Source organism: Chrysochloris asiatica, unplaced genomic scaffold, assembly GCF_000296735.1.
Source record: "Chrysochloris asiatica unplaced genomic scaffold, ChrAsi1.0 scaffold00167, whole genome shotgun sequence".
NCBI lineage: Eukaryota > Metazoa > Chordata > Mammalia > Afrosoricida > Chrysochloridae > Chrysochloris > Chrysochloris asiatica.
Genome location: NW_006408685.1, coordinates 4,246,331 through 4,269,249, shown reverse-complemented (window position 1 = coordinate 4,269,249; position 22,919 = coordinate 4,246,331). Strand labels below are relative to the sequence as shown.

General features: G+C 41.9%; 2 pseudogenes; both read right to left on the bottom strand.

Annotated features, from left to right (window-relative positions):
* Positions 1-1,880: 1,880 nt before the first annotated feature.
* LOC102829505 lies at positions 1,881-6,192 on the bottom strand (annotated as a pseudogene).
* Positions 6,193-18,542: 12,350 nt separating this feature from the next.
* On the bottom strand, positions 18,543-19,991 carry LOC102829114 (annotated as a pseudogene).
* Positions 19,992-22,919: the final 2,928 nt, after the last annotated feature.

Sequence of the window (22,919 nt, the reverse complement as noted above, 5' to 3'; positions counted from 1 at the left end):
GATGTTACAGTTTAATTGGTCAGTACTGGTGGTCTTTTGTTCTTAGGCTAGGATAAGGAAAACATCTGGCATCTGGCCTTGGGTTGTCCTGTCTATTACTTATCTAATTCTTGCTATTGATAGGGGTGAAAGGATATTTTAAGGCAGCATGAGCTGATTTAGCACGTTCCTGGAACAGGAGGACGTGTACAGGCTAATGTACAGAATGGAGTCTTTTTCTTGGTCCTACATTCCCCCCTCTACAAGAAGCTTCTAAAGTCCCAATCTTGGGACTTGGGAGGGTTAGTTCAATTTTCTGCCAGGTCTTCTCTGACTTTGGCTATAGATTCTTTTGACAACTCCTGAATGATTTATATAGAAACAATATTATTTTCTTACTTACATACTGGACTCAGTATACATGTCTTTCAGCTAGCCTGCCATTGGGGATTGTTAATAGGTTGTGTCTTCATATGCAACTTTACTCTCTCTTCTCTTCTCAATTTATCATGCCTTTTTCTCCCAACTTCTCTTCACTGCCTCACATTCTAGACTTTGTTCTGTACTCCATTCTCTTCTCCATTCTACTACACACTCTTTTCCATCATCTACATAATTTTTCCTTCTTCTCTACACTACTCTTCTTTACTTTTTCTTTCTGCTCCTCTTTACTTACCTCTACTATTCATTCTTAACACTGCTGCTTCTCGTCCTTGGACCACTTTTTGGCTATCATACTCTCTCATTTTCCATACTTCTCACCTGATCTCTTAGCTCTTGAGGCAAATGTTTTCTTTTCTTGTGCATTTTTACTCTACCACACAGAAAATTACTCCCATTCCTTACTCCAGTAATAGTCTCTCGACTACTTTGTGTAAATCATTCAGATTAATTGAATAATCTTGTCTAGGATCTGCTCCCTTCTCTATGCTAGCTCAACAAAATACAGTCTGCTTTTCTTCAGACATATTGTATTGAATTTACACTTTCACGTCTCTCTCCATGGTGGTATTGTAGTATCTGATTCTGGGCCTCAACAAATTCACTGCCTTATATTTTTTTCATTCAGACTTATTATTTCTAACTTTAGGATAAAGCTCTGAGACTTGGGGCTAAATCTACTTTGCTTGATTCACTCACAGAGGTTTAGTGGGTGGGGCCGAGGGACAAAGGGGACGCTTTCGTGGACTTTCTCTTCCACGCCGAGGTTTAAAGCAATCTAGCAGGAAAATGCTCCGCAGGCCTCCACCGTGCAGGGGGAGGGAGCGGCGCATTTGGTGCCTAGCTCTTTTTTACTGACTTTGGCTGCTGGCACCGACATGGTGCTGCTCTGTTGCATGTGTGTGGGGGGTGAGGAGGAGGGAGAGAGCACAAGGAAAGGGGATGAGCAGGCGGCTTTCTCTTCACGCCACACCCGCTTGCTCGATCCGGTTGCTTCTTCCCAGCACTGGCTCCCGCCCCCCTTGCCTCACTCTCGGCCTGATGATGATGAGGGAGGGGCTAGAGCAACACGCCAGGCTCAGCCGGACCTCCTGTTTATGAAAGGGAGGCAGCAGCTGACAGCTCTGCTCTTTCCCCTGCCTGTATTGGGGGAAGGAAGTCTTCTATGAAACACGCACGCTCACTCTCTGCGTGCACTCCAGAGGGACCGAGGCAACTCTCGGCTGATTCATTAACCAGTTAGGACCTCAGGGCAGGGGGGTGTTACTGGGCCAGGACGCTCACATTCTACACCCGCAGATAGCTCCCTGCACAAAATGGGCTTTGTCTTGGCCAGTTCTCTGGCTCTTAGCTGCTGCTCATTGAGTGAAGAAAATTTGCCAGCATTGCCTGAGCCTCGCTACTGAGAAGGGCGCCACTCTGCCCCTGGGAGGGGGATTGCCTTGGTCTTTGGAGATTCGCTATCCTGGGGCCCTCCCTTGAGGTGCTGGTGGGTCAGCTGATCGAGCGTGAGAATGGTGTACCCAGGTGGTGACTCCGTCTACTTTGAGGGCGGTGGGAGTGGTCAGGATCACCACAAAAGGTCCCTTCCAACGTGGTTCAAGGTCTCCTTGCTGGTGCCTCCGGACCTAGACCCAGTCTCCGGGTTGATATGGATGGGACTCTGGGGGCAGGCCGGTCTCATACAGAGCTTTCAATTGTGGCCAGACGCTGCGATGCACCTGTTGGATAATTTTTAGGGAAAGTAGCAATTTTTGGTCATCAAATTCAGCAAGTACTTCCTACCGGAGGTTCAGAACAATGGGTGGGGGTACTCCAAACATGATTTCAAAAGGGGTCAGCTTCAGCTTGTAGGGCATGTTACGCATCCTATAGAGGGTGAAGGGGAGGAGAGTCATCCAGTCAACGCCAGTCTCTAGGGTTAATTTATTTAAGGTCTTTTTTAGAGTTCTATTCATCCTCTCTACTTGACCTGAGCTCTGGGGCCTGTATGCACAATGTAACTTCCAATCGGCCCCTAGCACCTTAGCTAACCCTTGACTCACCTTAGAAATGAAGGCGGGCCCATTATCTGACCCAAGCACCACTGGAAAGCCATACCTCGGTAGGATGTCTTCCAGAAACTTCTTAGCCCCTATCTGTGCTGTCTTCGCTTGGTAGAGAAGGCTTCTGTTCATCCTGAAAAGGTGTCTACAAAGACTAACAGATATCTGTAACCATATCTCCTGGGCTTTACTTCTGAAAAGTCTAATTCCTAATAGACACCAGGACGGTCTCCTCTTGTCCTGTAGCCCAGGTTAGTTTTGGTTCCGACTGCATTGGTGAGCTGGCATGCTTTACAGGTGGCAACAATGTATTCTATCTTGGAGTTAGCATTTTGAATTTTTATCCCTACCTTCCTTAGGAGGTCTTGCATTTTACGAATGTCCATGTGGGTGAACCGGTGCATTTTCATAAGAATACGCCCTTCTAAAGCTTCAGGCACTATTATTCTATCATCAGATGTTTTCCACCATTTCCCCGTGAGGTGAGTCATAGGTAGATGTCTGATCCAGTCTAAGTCTGTTTCGGTATAAGTTGGGTCTTCAGGCAAGGTGGTGTCTCCTGGGTCGGGCAACTGAGTCACTAGGGCCATGTCAGCTTTTAAGGCAATTTCTCTGGCTGTCTTGTCGGCTAGGTTATTGCCCCTGGCGATAAATGTATTTTCTTTCTGATGCCCGGGCAGTGGATGATGGCCAATTTCTTGGGCAGCCAGTGGGCTTTTAGTAAGGCTAAGATTTCTTCTTTATTTTTAATAGCCTTGCCCTCTGCCGTCAATAGCCCTCTTTCTCTCTATATATTGTTGTTGTTGTTAAGTGCCGTAGAGTCGGTTCCAACCCATAGAGACCCTGTACAGGGTTTCCGAGGGTGTAAATCTTTACGGGAGTAGAAAGCCTCATCTTTCTCCCACGGAGCAGCTGGTAGTTTCAAACCGCTGACCTTAAGGTTCACAGCTCGATTCGTAACCACTACGCTACCAGAGCTCCTTTCTCTCTCTATATATAGCACAATGAAAATGTGCTGTGGCAAAAGCATATCTGCTATCTGAGTATATGTTGAGCTTCCGACTTTCTCTTAAAGTAATGCTTTGGTCAATGCTATTAGCTCTGCCTGCTGAGCGGAGGTCCCAGGGGGCAGGGGTTCAGCCCATGTAATTTCAGTCTCTGAGACTACTGCTGCCCCGGCACACCTGCACCCTTCACAGACAAAACTGCTTCCGTCAGTGAACCAGGTGTCATCCGCGTCTGGCCACTGTTGATCTCTCAGGTCCGCTCGAACACCATGCACCTGGGCTAAGATGTCTATACAGTCATGGAGTGGAGCATCTAAGTCTGGGTCAGGCAACAGCGTGGCAGGATTTAAAGTTGCTGGTGCCTGGAAGACAATTAGGGTAGGGTTTAAAAGCAGGTTCTGGTAGTGAGTTAGGCAAGCATTGCTGAGCCAGCAGTCTGGGGGCTGCTTCAGGACTCCTTCGATGGCGTGAAGGGTAATTATATATAGTTCTTGGCCTAGTGCCAATTTGTCAGCGTCTTTGACCATCAGGGCAACTGCCACAATCATCCTTAGGCACGGGGGCCATCCTGCAGCAACTGGGTCAAGCTTCTTAGACAAATAGGCCACTGGGCAGCGCCACAGGCCGATGTATTGAACTGGGACACCCTTGGCAATGTCTCTCTTTTCATCTATATAGAGGTGGAGGGGCTTGGTGACATCAGGTAGTCCTAGGGCTGGTGCTTTTAACAGGGCAATTTTAATTTGCTTAAAAGATTTTTGTAATGTTTCTGTCCACTGAAAACTTTGGGTGTCTTTTCGTTGCTTCATATAGAGGTCTGGCTAGTTCTGCAAACCTAGGTATCCACAGACGGCAGAAGCTGGCTGACTCTAGAAACTCCCTGATTTTACGAGGGGAGTCGGGTATTGGGATTCTGAGGACTGTCTCTTTTCTGGCTTCAGGCAGCCACCTCTGACCTTCTTTCAGCACATACCCCAAGTAACTTACCTCAGGTTTGCAGATCTGGGCCTTCTTGGTGGAGGCTCAATACCCTAGTTCTCCAATTGTGGTGAGGAGGTCTTTGGTACCTTCAAGGCAGGCATCTCACGCCACAGCTGCCACAAGGAGATCATCTACGTACTGCAACAGGGTCAGGTGAGGGTTCTGGAGGCAGAACTCACCTAGGTCGTCATGTAGGGCCTCATCACTCCTTGGCCCAATAGCCCTCCTCTTTACAGTAAGCACACTGATTTTTCCCCAGCCAGGGTCTCTCTCCAAACCCTCTCTTGTTTGTCTATCTCCTGCCATTTTCCTTAATTGCCGCTCTCATTCTCTCGGCTCTCCTGTAGTAGTGTCGAGCAAAATCCAAGCCAGGTTCCGAGTCTGCTGGTTCTCTGACTTCGCCTGCCTTTCTTCTAAAGTTTCTCTATGATTGTACACCCTCTCTGCCACTACTACTAAGTCTTGAATACTTTTCTCTCCCAATCTATCTACCTTCTGTAGTTTCCTTCTGATATCGGGAACTGCCTGATTTACAAAATGCATAATGACAGCTACCTTAGTCTCGGTAGCCTTTGGGTCCATAGGAGTATACCTATGGAAGGCTTCCTGAATCCTTTCTAAAAATGCAGCGGGGCTCTCATCTGGCTTTTGCTGCACATCTCCTACCTTGACCAAATTGGTGGGCTTCCTAGCAGCCACTTTGAGACCTCGCAACAGAGCATGACGGTAGACTCAAAGCCTCTCCTTGCCTTCCACCAGATTGAAATCCCAGTTTGGTCTGGACAATGGGAAAAAAGGATTGATAATGTCAGAATTTGTTGTGGGCTGCCCGTTGTCACCAGGAACTAACTTTCTGGCCTCCACCTGGATTCTTTCTTGTTCCTCCGTAGTAAATAAGATCTGGAGGAGATGCTGACAATCATCCCAGGTGAGCTGATGGGTGAATAGAACAGTTTCTAACAGGTTAATAAGATCTCTAGGGTTATCTGAAAACTTGGTGTGTTGAGAGCACCAATTGTACAGATCACTAGTGGCGAAAGGCCAGTAGTGACAGGGTTGGTTGCCTTGTGCATCTGGGGCCCTGTGGCCCTTAGCAGGAGAATAGTAGAATCGGGCGGCCCTGCAGGAGATGCCGCCCGTCTATTTCGGGTGTTGAGGGCGGGGCCTCCCACTGCAGAGCGGTCTGGAGCTGGTGGGTCCTCCCTTCCCCAGCTCCCCAGACCTTCTGCCACTATCTCTCGTTGTATAGGGGCAGGAGTGGTCTGGGCCTGGCAGGGAGGGGGCGAAATAAGCTCTTCCACAGTGCTTTCTTGTAAGACTGGGTAGAGTGGTGCAGTAGGTTTATTTTCTGTCTGTTTTGCTTGGCTAATTTCTTTTGGAAACTTTTCTTTCTCACAGGCCGCCAACACTACAGCCGGCGGAAGCGGCTTTTGAGGAGGCAGAAATGGCTTTACCCAGGGGGGTGGATTGCAAATCAAATTTTTCCAGGCAACAATGTATGGAATTTGATCTGAGTGCCCCATTCACAGGCGGAGAACAATGTCTCAGACTTTCCGAGTGGTTTGTAGGTCAAAAGTGCCCTCTGATGGCCACCCTACGTTAAAGGTGGGCCATTCAGAATTACAGAAAGTCACGAGTCTGCCTTTCTTGACTCCTACATTAAGATTCTGGGCACGCTTTTTCACTTCTTCAAAATGGTCAGTCACAAGGAACAATGGAATCACCACTGCTTGTCCCATGACGTCAATCGGGTATTAGCAGCACACAAATGACAAGGCAAGATTCTCAGTGATAGTAAAAGGTATCCCTGACGGCTTTGCTGCTTACGTGAGTTATAGTGCCAGTGTATAAAGCCCACTGAGGAAATGGTCTCAGGAGGGGCCGGGACCCAGTCCTGTATGAAGCCAAAATGCTGCACTAGGTTCTCTTAGTAAGCTCAGCATCCACCAATCAGAAGACAAGAACTGGAGAACAAGGGAAGAACCACAGGCGGCGCAGGTTAAAGGCACAGTACAGTCAGGAAGGAGAGAGTGCAGAATAACTAGGGGAGTGAAAGGGTCAGTCTGTGATAGGGAGTCCAGTCTTCAGGGGCAGTCGCAGCCAGTTCAATGCTCAAAACCAGAGCTAGGAATATGCGAGGCCAGTCAGGACACACATAGACCAAGAGGAGAACATAAGGTTGGGTTTCGAGCAACGGACAGGGGTGTCCATGCAGGCACCTTTCTGGCCACGCCTCCGAAGAGGTATTTCAATCCTCTCCTAGCAAAGGTGTGGCCGTATAAACCCCGGCCCTAGTAAAGCGATGAATCACCGTTGTGCCATATGAGAGAATCGTGGAAACGCAGGTGAAGACCCAATCAGACTCCGTAGCTGAGGCCATGGAGCCGCATAGACCGAGTACAGCAGGCTACAATCAGTTGCAATCACACTGCAATCACACAACCACTCACTCAACTCTAAAGAAAGACAAAGACTGAGACACAACAATCCCCTGCCAACCTGGAGGCGGAGCCAGAACACAAGATGGCAGCCTCACGCTACGCTGCAGGAGTGACCTGCTTCGTCTTCTCACTAACTGTACAGATCCTTGGGGGCCCCTGTCCCCCTTCTCCTTTAGGGGAGTCTGGAACGTCTTCCAAGACCCCCTGTCAGCAACTTTCCGGCGCGTCCGCCTAGGATGTTTTTTCGACCTCAGACCGAGAATTGAGCTCCAGAATTACACACAGACAAAGGGGTCACACACAGACACAGACTTACCAGCCGGTAGCAACCCTCCCATTTCTGGGTTCCTGTGGAGGTTTTGGGTATCTGGTATGAGCCCCCAGGATGTTATGTCCAGAATTCGGGGTCCCCAAAGACCACCAAGGAGCCGACACCGATGCAAGTGCACAAGGGTTTTTTATTCAAGCTCGAGCCTGGGCCTTCTCCGTATCCTGCACAGCGGACTCGGGGAAAGGCCCGGAGCTCTTTGTTAGTGGAGTTTTTATAGAGTTTTCAAACAAGCTTAGGTTTTTCAGTTTTACAATATGTGGATTGGTTGACATTTGGCAAAGTATGAGATGTTACAGTTTAATTGGTCAGTACTGGTGGTCTTTAGCTCTTAGGCTAGCATAAGGAAAACTTCTGGCATCTGGCCTTGGGTTGTCCTGTCTATTACTTATCTAGTTCTTGTTGTTGCTAGGGGTGAAAGGATATTCTAAGGCAGCATGAGCTGATTTAGCACGTTCCTGGAACAGGAGGACGTGTTCAGGCTAATGTACAGAATGGAGTCTTTTTCTTGGACCTACAGAGGGGGTGGGAATGATTCTGCAGTAAGGATTTGTTTCCTCTTTTGAGCTACTGATCCATAGGTGTAGGTCAAGTTCATCAAATTGTACCAAATGAGGCTTTTTCCTCTTCTTTCTTCTTCGGGTTGAGCTCTGATCATCCAGTCACTGAAGCCAGGTCAAGTGGGTATTATCTGCAAGTGTGGGTGTTCTTGCGTCTATCCGCTCTCTTCTTATCAGCTGTACACTTCACTCTCCACTCTAGTCCTCTGTGGCTGTGTCACTGACTGTGAGCCCATGAGTCCCCAGGTCTTGCCACACTGCTGGCCAACCAGGTCTCCACCCAGGTTCACAGGAAACTATTGACATTGTAAGACTTAGCTCACCGCTTCATTGCTGTTTTTCCCTCACTTCCCTTATGGGTGACGTGCTTGGTCACCAATCAGAGCGTGTATTCCCATTGAGTCTTAGTCTTGGAAGAGGATTTGCACTGAGTGGACCGGGCCACTTGCCTTGATGTCTCCTTTATTGTTTTGTATTTTTCCTGTAGGTCTTTCTTTCAAGAAGTATCATCTGTTTTTCTAGCTGCTCCAGGCTGGTCTGCTCATCCTTTCAAGTGGAAATTTCCCATCTCTGAAGATCTGGATGTGATTCAGGCTTCCACCTATAGAATTATGTATTGCAGAGGTTCCGCAGAAAACCTCATTCACTGGGCATGTTGTAGCCCCACTTTAGGTATTCCAATCAGTTATATGCAGAAGACAGACTTACAAGCTTTCTATGGTGATATTTATGGCTATTCCTTTCTCTCCCCCTCCAGAGTCTATTTTATAATAGAATGCATGGAAAACCAAGTTTCAAAAGACAGCCAAGCATCTTAACATTATTTCCCTCTTTCCCTCATTCCAACAATGTCTCAATCTCTGTATCCCAGAGCCCTGTTGTTCCAAAGTTGTGCCTACATCATTATTTACCTCTGTCCCATTTAGCCCATTCAAACCTGCCTAATTGTTCTCCCATCTACTTTGTTCTTCCATTCCCCTCTCCCTTCTTGTATATTGCACCCTTCCCCAACACACAAACTATCCTGTGTCTATTCCCTGCCCTGTGCTCCACCTTCCCCTCCCTCCCATAACCCTACCCCTATATCCCAGCAACCAGCTAAGAATCCACTTTAGTGGATTAGTATGGATTCTTTTTCTTAATCTTTTACAGTAGTGGTCCTATGCAGTATTTCTCCTTTTGTGACTGACTAATTTCACTCAACATAATGTCCTTAAGGTTCACCCATGTTAGGTAGTGGCATGCAGCTTCCATGTTATTTTTCAAGGTAGCATAATATTCCATTGTGTCTATGTACCACAACTTGTTTATCTATTCTTCAGTTGATGGGAACTTTGGCTGTCTCCATCTTTTTACTATTGTAAATAGTGCTGCTATGAACATTGGTGTGCAAATATCTTCCCGTGTTGTAACTCATTTTTTACGTGGGTAAATACCAAGTAGAGGAATTGCTGGATCATAACGTATTTCTATTTTCAACCTTCTGAGGAAGCACCATTTGATTTCCAGAGAGGTTGGATCATTTTGCAGTCCCACCAGCAATGCAGGAGTGTCCCAGTCTCTCCACATCCCCGCCAGCATTTATTGTCCTCAACTTTTTTGGTCTTTGCTGTTATTGTTGGTGTGAGATGATATCTCATTGTTGTTTTCATTTGCATCTCTCTAAGGAGCTCTGGTAGCGTAGTGGTTACGAATCGGGCTGCGAACCTTAAGGTCAGCGGTTCGAAACTACCAGACGTTCCGCGGGAGAAAGATGAGGTTTTCTACTCCCGTAAGGATTTACACCCTCGGAAACCCTGTACAGGGTCGCTATGGGTCAGAACCGACTCGACAGCACTTAACAACAACAATGGCTAGAGATAGTGAACATTTCTTCATATGTTTGTTGGCTGCCTAAATCTCCTCCCTGGTGAAGTGTCTGTTCATATCCTGTGCCCATTTATTAATTGGGTTGTCTTATTTTTGTAGCTGTGTAGTATTTTCGTATATATTTTAGAAATAAGTCCCTTATCCGATATGTCATTGCAAAATATTTTTTCCCAGTCTGTGAGTTCCCTTTTTACTCTTTTGATGAAGTCTTTTGATGCACACAAGTTTTAAATTTTTAGTATATCCCACTCATCTATTTTGTCTATTTTGTTGTGTAGTTCAAAATGTGTGGCAGTCTTTATATGCCCTGAATTAGCACCCTCACATTTGTCCCAATTTTTTCATTGATGATCTTCATAATTTGGGGACTCCCATTTAGATCTTTAATCTATGTTGAGTTCATTTTTGTGTAGGGCGTGAGGCAAAGGTCTTGTTACAATGTTTTAAATATCACTTTCCAGTTCTGCTAGCACCATTTGTTAAAGAGACTGTCTCTTCCCCATGCAATGTGCCTAGGCACTTGGTCAAAATTCATTTGGCTGTATGTGGTTGGGTTAATATCTGGATCCTCCATTCTGTTCCATTGATCAATGTGTCTTTCATTGTACCAATAACAGGCTGTTTTGACCACTGTAGCCATGTAGTAAAGATTGAAATCGTGGAATGAGAGACCTCCAACCTAGTTCTTCCTTTTAAGCAGTGCTTTACTTATCCTGGGTCTCTTTCCTTTCCATATAAAATTAGTAATTGTCCTTTCCATCTCTTTGAAGAATGTTGTTGGAATCTGGATTGGGATTGCTTTGTAGGTGTAAATTGCTCTGGGCAGTATTGACATTTTCATGATGTTGAGTCTTCCTATCCAGGAACATGGTATATTCTTCCACTTCTGTAGGTCTCTTTTGGTTTCTTGTAGAAGTGCTTTGTAATTTTCTTTATATAGGTCCTTTGTTTTTCTTGTTATGTTTATTCCTAAGTATTTCATCCTTTGTGTGGCTATTGTAAATGATATTGCTTTCCTAATGTCCTTTTCATCGCTATTGCTGTTGCTATAGAGAAATCCAATTGATTTTTTTATGTTAATCTTATACCCTGCCACTTTGCTGAATCTTATGGTAAGATCTAATCGTTTTTTTACTTGGGTCTTTGGGGTTTTCTATGTATAGGATCATATCATCTGCAAATAAGGACAGTTTTACTTCCTCTTTGCCAATTTGGATGCCTTTAATATATTTATCATGCCATATAGCTCTGGCTAAAACTTCCAGCACAATATTGAATAGGAGCAGTGATAAATGGCATCCTTGTCTGGTTCCTGTTAACAGTGGGAAGGCTTTCAGTTTCTCTCCATTTAGTGTGATGTAGGATCTTGGTTTTGTATATATACTCTTGATTATGTTGAGGAATTTCCCTTCAATTCCTACTTTGTTGAGTGTTTTTTATTAGGAATGGATGTTGGATTTTGTCAAATGCCTTTCTTGCATCAATCAATATGATCATGTGGTTCTTTTCCTTTTTCTTATTTATATGATGGATTATGCTGATTGTATTCCTGATGTTGAACCATTCTTGCATGCCTTTTATAAACCCACTTGGTCATGATGTATTATTTTTTGATGTGCTGTTGGATTCTGTTGGCTAGGATTTTGTTGAGAATTTTTGTGTATATGTTCATGAGAGATATTGGTCTTTAATTTTCTTTCTTAGTGATGTCCTTCCCTGGTTTTGGAATGAGGGTTATGCTTGCTTCATAAAAAGTAATAGGGAATTTTCCATCCTTTTCTGTGTTCTGGAATAATTTGAGTAGAATTGGTGACAGTTCTTCTCTGAATGTTTGGTAGAACTCACCCGTGAAGCCATCTTGCTTTGGCTTTTGTTCGTCTGGAGTTTTTTGATGACCTGGTTAATTTCTTCTTTTGTTATGGGCTTGTTCAAATTTTATACTTCAGTTTGAGTAAGTTTAGGTAGGTCGTGTTTTTCTAAAAATGTATCCATCTCATCCAAATTTTCGAATTTTTTGGAGTACAGCTCTTCGGAGTATTCTGTTATTATCTTTTTTATTTCATTTGGTTCCAGTGTGACTTCACCTACGTGTTTTCTAATGCAATTTATTTGTGTCCTTTCCCTCTTTTCTTTAGTTAGTTTTGCCAATGGTTTGTCAATTTTATTAATCTTTTCAAAGAACCAGTTTCTTGTCCTGTTGATTCTTTCTATATTTTTCCATTTTCCATCTCATTTGTTTCAGCTCTTTTCTTTATTATTTCCCTTCCTTTGGTGACTGTAGGTTCCCTCTGCTGGTCTGCTTCTAATTGTTGAAGATGCTGTGTTAATGTGTTGATTTTGGCTGTTTCTTCTTTTTGGATGTGTGCATTTATCACAATAAATTGTCCTCTCAGGACTGCTTTCACCGTGTCCCAAAGATTTTGGTACGTTGTGTTTTCATCCTCATTTGTTTCTAGGAACTTTGTGAATTCATGCTTAATTTCTTCTTTTACCCAGTCACTTTTCAGCAGCGTGTTGTTCAGTTTCCATGTATTTGACTTTATTGCTGTGGTCTTCTTATTGTTGATTTCTAGTTTTATAGCATTGTGGTCTGAGAAATTGCTCTGTAGAATTTTGATGGTTGTGAATTTATGGAGGCTTGCTTTGTGACCTAACACATGGTCAATTCTGGAAAATGTTCCATGCGCACCAGAGAAGAATGTGTATTGTGCTGTTGTTGGATTGAATGCTCTGTATACATCAAATTTGTTGATTGTGTTGTTTAGTTCCTCTGTATCTTTTTCGAGTTTCTTTCTGGTTGCTCTGCCCCTTTTCGAGAGTGGTGTGTTAAAATCTTCCACTGTAATTGTAGATTTATCTATTTCTTTTTCAATTCCAGTAAGGATTGTGTCATGTATCTTGTTGCTCTTTCATTGGGAGCGTATATATTTTTTATGGTTATGTCATCTTGCTTAATTGACCCTTTGATCATGAGATAGTGTCCTTCTTTGTCTCTTATTCTAGTTTTTATCTTAAAGATTACTTTGAATTTGTCTGCACAGCGAAGTCTGGCAGCTGCGGGTTGCAAGGTCAATATCTAGAGATTCCAAGCTGCTCCCTGGGAGAAAGGTGAGGTGCCCCACCCCAGCTCAGACGCACCACCTGAGAACCCTGGTCAGATTGCTCCTGTTAGGAACTTATTCTGTGCTGCACTAGTGCCGGAAGTTCTGGTGTGCAGTTAGATATTAGGGAGTTATTGGGAGAAAGATCGTCCACTATTTTTGTCTCTGAAGGTCAGTTAGTTATCTACATGTGTGCAGCGTAAACCTCGGGATGGTTGAGTTTTATTATGCTACGATTTTAAAGATTGCTTTGTGTTAATCCTACAGCAGCCGCGGATTGCTAGAACAACAGCTGGAAATTGAGAGAAAGTCAAGGTGCCCCGCCCCTGGCTCAAATACACAGCCTCAGATTTTGGGCCAGTGGGTGACATCATAAGTCACCGCCCAACTCCCTCTCTCTGTACCATGGGAAAACTCTCCCGCCTGCTGTCCGGGCTGAGAAATGAATTTGGTACAGTGAGAGAGACAGGGAGAAATGTGTAGATTTCTGTGCATCTCTCTCTCTCTCTCTCTTTTTTTTTTTTTTCTGAAAACGCAGCTTTCTGAACTGGGCTGGCTTTAGCCCTGCCCTCTAAACTCTACCAGGGTGGGGTAGTAACTGAGGCAGTCCAGCCTCCAGATTCCTAAGATGCCCGTATTTTCCTTAATATCCTGATTTTTTTCACATGCAAGTGTAGGAAACTGATGTCCTGGATCTTATGGTAGATCCAGAGCTCTTAATTTGCTCTATGAGCGTTTCCTTTGTGAGATCCCCACCCTTCCCAATGGAGTGTACCCTACCTGGTTTCGGCAGCTGCTGCCCCCAACCAGACAAGCGTGACAATTTTTACAAGGCCATAAGTCCTTGTCATTAAACTGGCAGAATTGATTCCTAGCTAATAAATTATAGCGTAGTGGTTACGAATTTGGCTGCTAACCTCAAGGTTGGAAGTTTGAAACTATCAGCTGTCCCGCAGGAGAAAGATGAGGCTTTCTGCTCCTATAAAGATTTGCAGCCTCGGAAACCCTGTGCAAGGTCACTATAAGTTGGAACCGACTCCACAGTACTTTACAACAACAACAACAATAAATTATCTCATTGTATACTGTTTTGCTCTGTAAATAAGAGGTTGAAAAAGTTGTATACTGATTTCAAGTATCAAACCATCATTACCCTTGCTAGGTAGGGATGGAGGCTCTTTGTCTATTGCAAGCTGTTTATGAACTACATATTTTTATATTAAAATATATTGTGGTAAATATATATGTAACAAAACATTTGCCATTTTAACATTTTTCACCCATATACTTCAGTGACATAACTTATGATCATCCTATTGTTCAACCATCAGCCTTATCCATTCCCAGATTTTCTGTCATCCTTAACAGAAGTTCATTTTACCCTAAGCACTTTTTCATTTTCTTTATCTTATGAAAAGTGATATGAAAGCCATGACTTTGCTATGCTAGTCATTAGTGTTGCTTGCTAAATATGTCTGGCTCATCAAACATACTATTAATTAAAAAAAAAAAATTCACTTTGACACTGTCTGAGTCCATGATAGGATTATACTTCCTGGCTCCCTTGTGGCACTGCATTCATTGTAAGGTCTGTTTGGTCTATGAATAGTAAGAAAAACTATCATATGTCACTCCTGAGCATGTAATGGCTAGAGACCCTAACAGCATTCCTTCTCTCAGTTTTGACTAGTGGGAATGTTAAAAATGGTAGCTTCTCCATTGGCTTGTGTCCCTGACCATCTACAATGATCATAATGCCCTGTTGACCTATAATACATATTTAAGATGAGTGAGAAATATGGGGATAAGTTTTAAAAAAAATACTACAAAGTCATAGCAACCTTTATTAAACAAAAATATCAAAATGTAAGGCTATTGTTTTTCAACATATCCTTCATCTAGGTCTATTCACTTTTAAAGGAGCTGTCTCAATCTGTCAAACACTTCCTCTAAGGATCCACAGTAGTATTGTGGGTTATATCTTGGCCTGTTAATTAAAAGCTCAGCAGTTTGAAACCACCAGTTTAATGCCAAGTGAAGAGGAGGGTTTTGGCTCCTGTAAAGGTTTACAATATTGGATACCCTACAGAGGGTTACTATGAGTTGAATCAATGGCAGTGCATAGTTCCCAAATATCTCTGTACTCTTTGATTTATATCACATCAAAAAGGCAGTTAGGATACCCTGGAAAGATTAAAATCGTTTTCATTTGAAACATTATTTGAGTTTTGGGAACACAAAGAAGTCTGAAGGGACAAGATCAGGTCCGTAGGATGTTGTTGTTGTTAGGTGCCATTGAGTAGGTACTGACCCATAGCGACATTATGCACAGCAGAATGAAACACTGCCCGATCCTGGGCCAACCTCACTATTGTTGCCACACTAGAGTCCACTGATGTTGCTGTGTGGTCAATCAATCTCGCTGGGGGACTTCCTCTATTTCGGTGAAGCCCCACCTACAAAACATGATAACCTTCTCCAGGGATTGGTTCCTCCTGACAATATATCCGAAGTTTAAGAGACAAAGTTTAGCCATCCTGGCCTCCAAGGAGCTCTCTGGCTGCACTTCTTCCAACACAGATCTGTTTGTTCTTTTGGCAGCCCATAACACTTTCAATATTCTCCTCCAAGACCATAACTCAAAAGCATCAATTCTTCTACGGTCATCCTTATTCACTGTTCAGCTTTCACATGCATATGAGGTTATTGAAAATAGCATGGCTTGGGTCAGGCACACCTTAGTCCTCAACTGACATCTTTGCTCTTCAACACTTTAAAAGGGTCTTGTGCAACAGATTTGCCTAATGCATTAAGTTGTTTGATTTCTTGAATGCTGCTTCTGTGCGTCTTGATAGCTGATCCAAGAAGAATGAAGTCCTTGACACCTTCAATCTTTTCTCCCTTGATAAGAATGTTGTTTATTAGTCCAGTGGTGACGATTTTAGTTTTCTTTACATTAATATGTAATCCATACCGAAGGCTGTGCTCTTTGATCTTCATCAGTGAATATTTTAAGTCTTCTTTACTTTCAGAAAGCAAGGCTGTATCATTTGCATATCGCAAGTTGTTAATGAGTCTTCCTCCAATCCTGATGCCACGTTTTTCTTCATATAACACAGCTTCTCAGATTATTTGCTCAGCATACAGGTTGAATGAGTGTGGTGAAAGACTACAACCCTGTACACACCTTTCTTAATTTTAAAACATTCAGCATGCCCACGTTCTGTTCAAACAACTGCCTCTTGGTCCATGTACAGATTCCTCATGAGCACAATTAAATGTTCCAGAATACTCATACTTCACAATGTTGTCCATAGCTTGTGGTGATCCACACAATCGAAAGCCTTTGCGTAGTCAATAAAGCACAGGTAAACATCTTTCTGATATTCTCTGCTTTCAGCCAAGATCCATCGGACATCAGCAATGATATCCCTCACTCCATGGCCTCTTCTGAATCTGGGCTTGAACCTCTTGACATTCTCTGTCAATGTATGCTTGCAGCCGTTTCTGTATTACCTTCAGTAAAACTTTACTTGCATGGGATACCAAAGAGATTGTCCAATGATTTCCACATTCTGTTGGGTCACCGCTCTTTGGAATCAGTTCTCTTCTAATCAATCAGCCAGATAGTTGTCTTCCAAATTTCTTGGCAGAGATGAGTGATTGCCTCCTGTACTGCCTCACTTTCTTGAAATATTTCAATTTTTATTCCAACAATTCCTGGTGCCTTGTTTTTACCAATTCCGTCAATGCACCTTGCACTTCCTCCTTCTCTTGAGCATTTGCCACCTCTTGAAATGGTTGAACATTAACCTTTTTTTTTTTTTTTTTTTGGTACAGTGTCTCTGTGTATTCCTTCCATCTTCTCTTGATGCTTTCTGCATCGTGCAATAATTTTCCCAGAGAATCTTTCAATAACGAAAATTGAGGCTTGGATTTTTTCTTCAGTTCCCCCAGCTTGAGAAATTGCTGAGTGGGTTCTTCTTTTTGGTTTTCTGATTCCAGATCTTTGCACATTTTGTTGTAATATTTGGCTTTATCTTCTCGAGCTGATCTTTGAAATTTTCTATTCATCTCTTGTACCTCCTCGTTTCTTCCATTTGCTTTAGCATGTGTAAGCTGGAGTGCAATTTTCAGTGTCTCTTCTGACATCCATTTTGACCTTTCCCTTCTTTCTTGTCTTCTTAAAGACTTTTTGCTTTCTTCATATACGATGTTCTTAATATCATCCCACAACTCTTCTGGTCTTTGGTCTCTAGTGTTTAATGTATCAAATCTGTTCTTTAGAATATCTCTAAATGCAGGTGGGATATATTCAAGGTCATATTTTGGCTCTTATGGACTGGTTTTCATTTTCTTCAGCTTCAGTTTGAATTTACATATTAACAATTGACAGTCTGTTCCACAGTCTGCCCATGGCCTTATTGTGGCTGATGATATGGAGCTTATCCATCATCTCTTTCAGCAGATGTAGTCAATTTGATTTCTATGTATTCCATCTAGTGAGGTTTTATGCTGTCTAAAATAGGTATTTGAAATGAGCAAATCATTGATTTTGCAGTATTCTACCATGCATTTTCCAGCATCATTTCTATCACCAAGGCCATATTTACCAACTGCTGATCCTTCCTCTTTGCTCCCAACCTTTGCATTCCAATCACCAGTAATGATCAATACATCTTGATTGCATATTTGATCAATTTCAGATTGAAGAAGTTGGTGGAATTCTTTTGTGTCATCCTCCCTGGCTTTTGTGGTTGTTGCATACATTTGAATAATAGTGGTATTAACTGGGATTCCCTGTAGGTGCATGAATGTTATCCTATCACAGACCTCATTGTAGGATGTGTGGGGTAAAATTTCCCAGTGAGATTCTCCTAGGACAGCCCTTGCTACCCTCAGAGAAAGAATGAGTACATTGTCATGATGGGGGAAAAAAATTCCTTGGTGCAACTTGCCTGTCTTTTTTCTCACCAATGCAGTTTTCAATTTTCTGTAAACTTCTTCAGAAGTTCCCATGATTGTCCTGTGTCCTTTGAGAAACTCTGTGAAGATTAAAACTTAGGAATCCTTCCCAAAAAAACAGTTGCAGTAACTTTCTGAGCTGACCTCTCTGTCTTGATTTTTTTTAAACTACAAAATGTCATGTTTTTATTTGATCCTCACTGACCATAATAATCAAATTTAGTAATTCTGCTTTAGCATTAATATTTAATATGAAAAATATGCCATTGTGATTTTTAAATCATCTTGCTGCCTGTTAACAACTGTATAAGAAAATTATAAAAGTCAATTATATTTAGTATGAATTGTGAATTGTAACATCCTTAGCTTTACTGAAAAAATTTAAATAATTCATGAATATGGGATGTGGAAACTGTATAAGAATACCAGTGGTACAAATGAAAAGTTTTACATGTAGGAAGGCATAGTATTAATTTTAAAGAAAAGTATGAGAAACACAATATTAAAATTTGTTTGCAATGCCTAATAAATTTCATATGTACCTATATCATGTAAAAATTAACAAAGAAATGAAAATTAAGTATCCAATCTGTGGTTAAAAAACAATAACAACAACCAGACACTTGGTCAGAAAGTTCCATTAACTCTAGTTTGTAGCCTTAAACAATTAGTGTATCTTAAGAAACATAAGCTTATCGGATAGTGAGACTTTGGGCAGGTTTATTTTGGAATCCAACTGCCTTTGTAGAAAAAATAAAATAAAAATGGCCACATACGAACAACAAAATATTCAATAAAAACATATATATAATCATTCAGATGTTCCTACCCATTCCCTTTGCATTTTTGTTCTGGTGCATCAATCCTCAGTACTCTAACTTTTGATTTATAGTGATATTCCTTTATATATAATTTCATAGAAGAAGGAATTAGAAGGGCATCAATGCCATCATAAGTTGTACAGTTACAAATGACTGTTCTGCATATATGCTGCAAGGAAAAGGGGCAAGTCTGAATTAAAGGAGTGGATAAAAGTGGTTTAAAGAACATACAGGCACTTGGGTCCTTATAATGTTCTAGGAGACCAGTAAGTCAGGAGAATGGAAGACACAATGATCATGTGCATCAAAGCTAAAGTTGTGATTCCACTGTTCAATTCTAGCATGAAGAGAACGACTATAGTGTCTACAACTAACAGAAAATAAGTAGTCTTTCTGTGTTGAGTCTTGAAGTAAAAATGTTCCTTCTGGTTTTCCTTCTAGTAAAGCTTCATTTGTATATTTATCCATGACTCCCCAGTAACATGGATTGTTACTGATTTGAAGGAGGTCTGGCACAGGACAGTGGACATAATCAATCTGGGTGTGATACATTTCCAACTGCAGAATTTCATCATCAAGTTCCCATTTGGGTTTGTTTCTTTTTCTGGAACTTGTGCAAAATGTTAACATTTCATCACCTGAATTCATGTCACTATCTTCTATACTGTTATTTGAAACCAGCCACAGGACCACTTCTACAAGAAGCTATGTTGGTAGTTATGACACAGGATTGCACACTGGTAAGAGAGAAAGAGTCTACATCTTCCATGTTTCTTCTTTGCTGCCCATCTCTCAACTCACTGTGAGACAAGTCTGTGCTTACCCATTCTTCTGATTTGGGACTTATAGGAGCAGTGTGTTGTTTAATAAAATGTCATCTAAAAGCTAAATCTGATCAAGGTGGGAAAGAACACTTATCTAACATGAGTTCATTGATACGAATTTTTCTTTTAGATGGAAGTCCTGAAGAGTGTTGACTACTACAATTCTTAATTGGAAATCACTGACCCACAGCATCTTGTAGTTTCTATTTAAGAGATTGGCTTAAAAACCTATGCCCACAGAAATGATCTAAGTCCAACTAGATGGATGAACAGCTGTGCTTCCTTTCTTGGCTTCTTAAATGAACTTCCATTTTCTCTATAGCATTTACTGTCTCAACATCTGAACAACTCTCACTCTTTTTTGACCAAGATAACTTCTTTACACTCCATACATAACCATCCTTCCTGTCAGCACTTCGACTCCGACTAGTTTTGGGTCTCACATCTATATTTTTGCTATTATTTTCTATATTTCTGCCATTTTATCAAATTATCCATGAAGTCCAGTGTTATAAATACTGCCTTTTCAGTTTTTCCGGCAGGAAATTTCTTCTGGACACTTTCTGGATATATCTCCCGGAGCGCAGAACTGGAACTGTACGAGTAAGCACTGCCATCACCGTCGCCATCACGCTGTGTTCGCTGAGGTTGAAAGGGAGGTTCAGACACTAATGCACCTCGTGTAGGTCCTATAAGGTGGGTGATTTTCTTCAACCCCCCCTCCCCCTGGCGCTTGGTCTTGACTCAGAGGTCGCTGTGTCTTGAATTTAACTGGCCTAGCAGATCCCCTCAAGGAGCTCTGGTAGCGTAGTGGTTACAATCGGCCTGCGAACCTTAAGGCCAGCAGTTCGAAACTACCAGCCGCTCCGCGGGCGAAAGATGAGGCGTTCTGCTCCCGTAAAGATTTACAGCCTCGGAAACCCTGTACAGGGTAGCTATGGGTCGGAACCGACTCGACGGCACTTAACAACAACAGCAGATCCCCTCAGAGTCCTGGTGTGGCGGTGTAAGATAAACAAGGACTGCAAGGTCGGTTTGAGCCTACGGTCAGTTTGAACCACAAGGTTGTTTGGTTCAGACTCACCATTCATTACTCAGAAACCTTATACAGGGTTGCTATGAGATGGAACCTACTCGACTGCACTTAATGACAAAAACAAATGAGAGTAAGAGGAATATATTACTGAGATAACTTGTCTGAAACTATCCGTTGATCACAGATACATGTTTAAATATGTTTTGTTTGGAAAAAAATCTGTGTATGTATGAACTGTAACCTCAGTAGAAACTATTTTTTACTTACTGTCATAAAGTATTGCTCTACGCCATTGAAATTTTGGGATTTCTTGTTATTACAACATGACCTAGCATATCCTGACAGATAAATTTATCTAAACCTTAAACATAGTAAAATCTGGAGGGTTCACTGCTTTGATGCTGACGTTGGATGTCTGAAGAGGGAAAGAACATAGACAAGATGTTACCTCTAATAATCATATCTAACATTTTTCAAGAAAGCAGCCTGTGTAGAGTTGATTCTGGCCAGCATCTCCCTAAATTTGACATTTTGCCATCTCTCTAAGTTTGACTGTTTGCTTTTGTAACCAGATAATCAAAACCTATGTAATGTATTTGAGTGAATGATGATTTTACTCATTATATTTAGGATAAGAAAGAAAATGTAATTAGATAACGGGAGGAAAGTCATTTAGATGAGCTAAGCCTTGCCAATTCTTTCTTTTTTGACCAACTGTGGGTATCATTTTTTAAAAATTGGATATCTTACACTGTACCAAAAGGAAATGGTTGATGCTCAACCATTTTGACAAGTAGAATGTGATCAAGAACTGATGGCACTGAAGGAAAAACTCCAAGCTGTCCTGAAGGTATTTTCAAAAAAAACAAGGCTCTAGGAATTGATGGAATACAAATTTAAATATTTCAAAAACCTGATGCAGCTCTGGAGCTCACTTGTCTGTGCCAAGAAAATTTGAAGACATCTACTTGTGCCCATATCTATGCCCAATGGATATGGAAATCATCAAACATATAATTAATATCACATGTAAAGAAATTTTTGCTAAAGAGAATTCAAAAATGGTTACAACAATACATTGACAGGGAGCTACCAGAAATTCAAGTCAGATTCAGAAGAGGACATGGAACTAAGAATATCATTGCTGACACCATATGGATCTTGGCCGAAAACAGAGAATACCAGAAAGATATTTACTTACTTTTTATTGACTATGCAAAGGCTTTGGCAAGCTATGGATAACACTGCAAAGAATGAGTATTCCAAAACACTTGCTTGTGCTCATAAGGAACCTGTACATAGAGCAAGAGACAATCATTTGAACAGAATAAGGGGATACTGAATGGTTTAAAATCAGGAAAGGCAAGTGCCAGGGTTGTATTCTTTCACCATACTTATTCAGTCTGTATGCTGAACAAATAATCTGAGAAGCTGGATTACATGAAGAAGAATGTGCCATCAGGATTGGGGGAAGACACATTAACAACCTGTGATATGCTGATGATACAACCTTGCTTGCTGAAAACAAAGAAGATTTAAAATACTGATTCAGGTCAAAGACTACATACAGCCGTCAGTATGGATTGTACCTGAATGTAAAAAAAAACAAAAATTCTCACCATTGGATCAATAAATAACATCATGATAAATGGAGAAAAGATTAAAGTTGTCAAATACTTCATTTTGCTTGGATCCATAATCAGTTCTTGTGGAAGCAGCTGTCAAGAAATAAAACAACATATTGCATTAGGCAAATCCGGTACACAAGACCTCTTTAAAGTGTTCAAGAGCAAAGATTTCAATTTGAATGTGTACTTGACCCAAACCATGCTATTTTCAATTACCTCATATGCATGTGAATGTTGGACAATGAATAAGGAAGACAATACAAGAACTGATGCATTTGAGTTATAGTGTTGTAGAATAATATTAAAAATACCATGGCCTGCCAGAAGAACAAACAAATATGTCTTGCGAGCAGTCCATTTACAATTCTCCTTAGAAGCCAGGATGGTGAGACTTTATTTCTCATACTTCGGACACATTATCAGGAGGGGCAGCCCTTAGAGAAGGACATTATGCTTGGTCTGGAGGGCCAGCGAAAAAAGAAGACTCCCAATGAGATGGATCGGCGCAGTGGCAACAGCAATGGGTTCAAGTGTAATAATGATTGTGAGGATGGCACAGGACTGGGTTATGTTTCGTTCTGTTGTGCATAGGTTCATTATGAGTTGGAACAGATTTCACAGCACCTAACAAAAGCAAAAACCTTATATATACAAGGTTGTATTTTGAGTGCCTTCCAACCCGAGGGGCTCATTTTCCGGCACTATATCTGGCAGTGTTTCTGTGCTATTCATAAGGTTTTCAGTGATTAAATATTTGGAAGTAGTTAGCCACTCTTTCTTCTTAGTATGTCTTTGTGTGGAAGGTTACCTGAAACCTGTCCACCATGGGTGACCCTGCTGGTATTTAAAATATCAGTGGCATAGCTTTCAGAATCACAGCAACTCACAAGCCA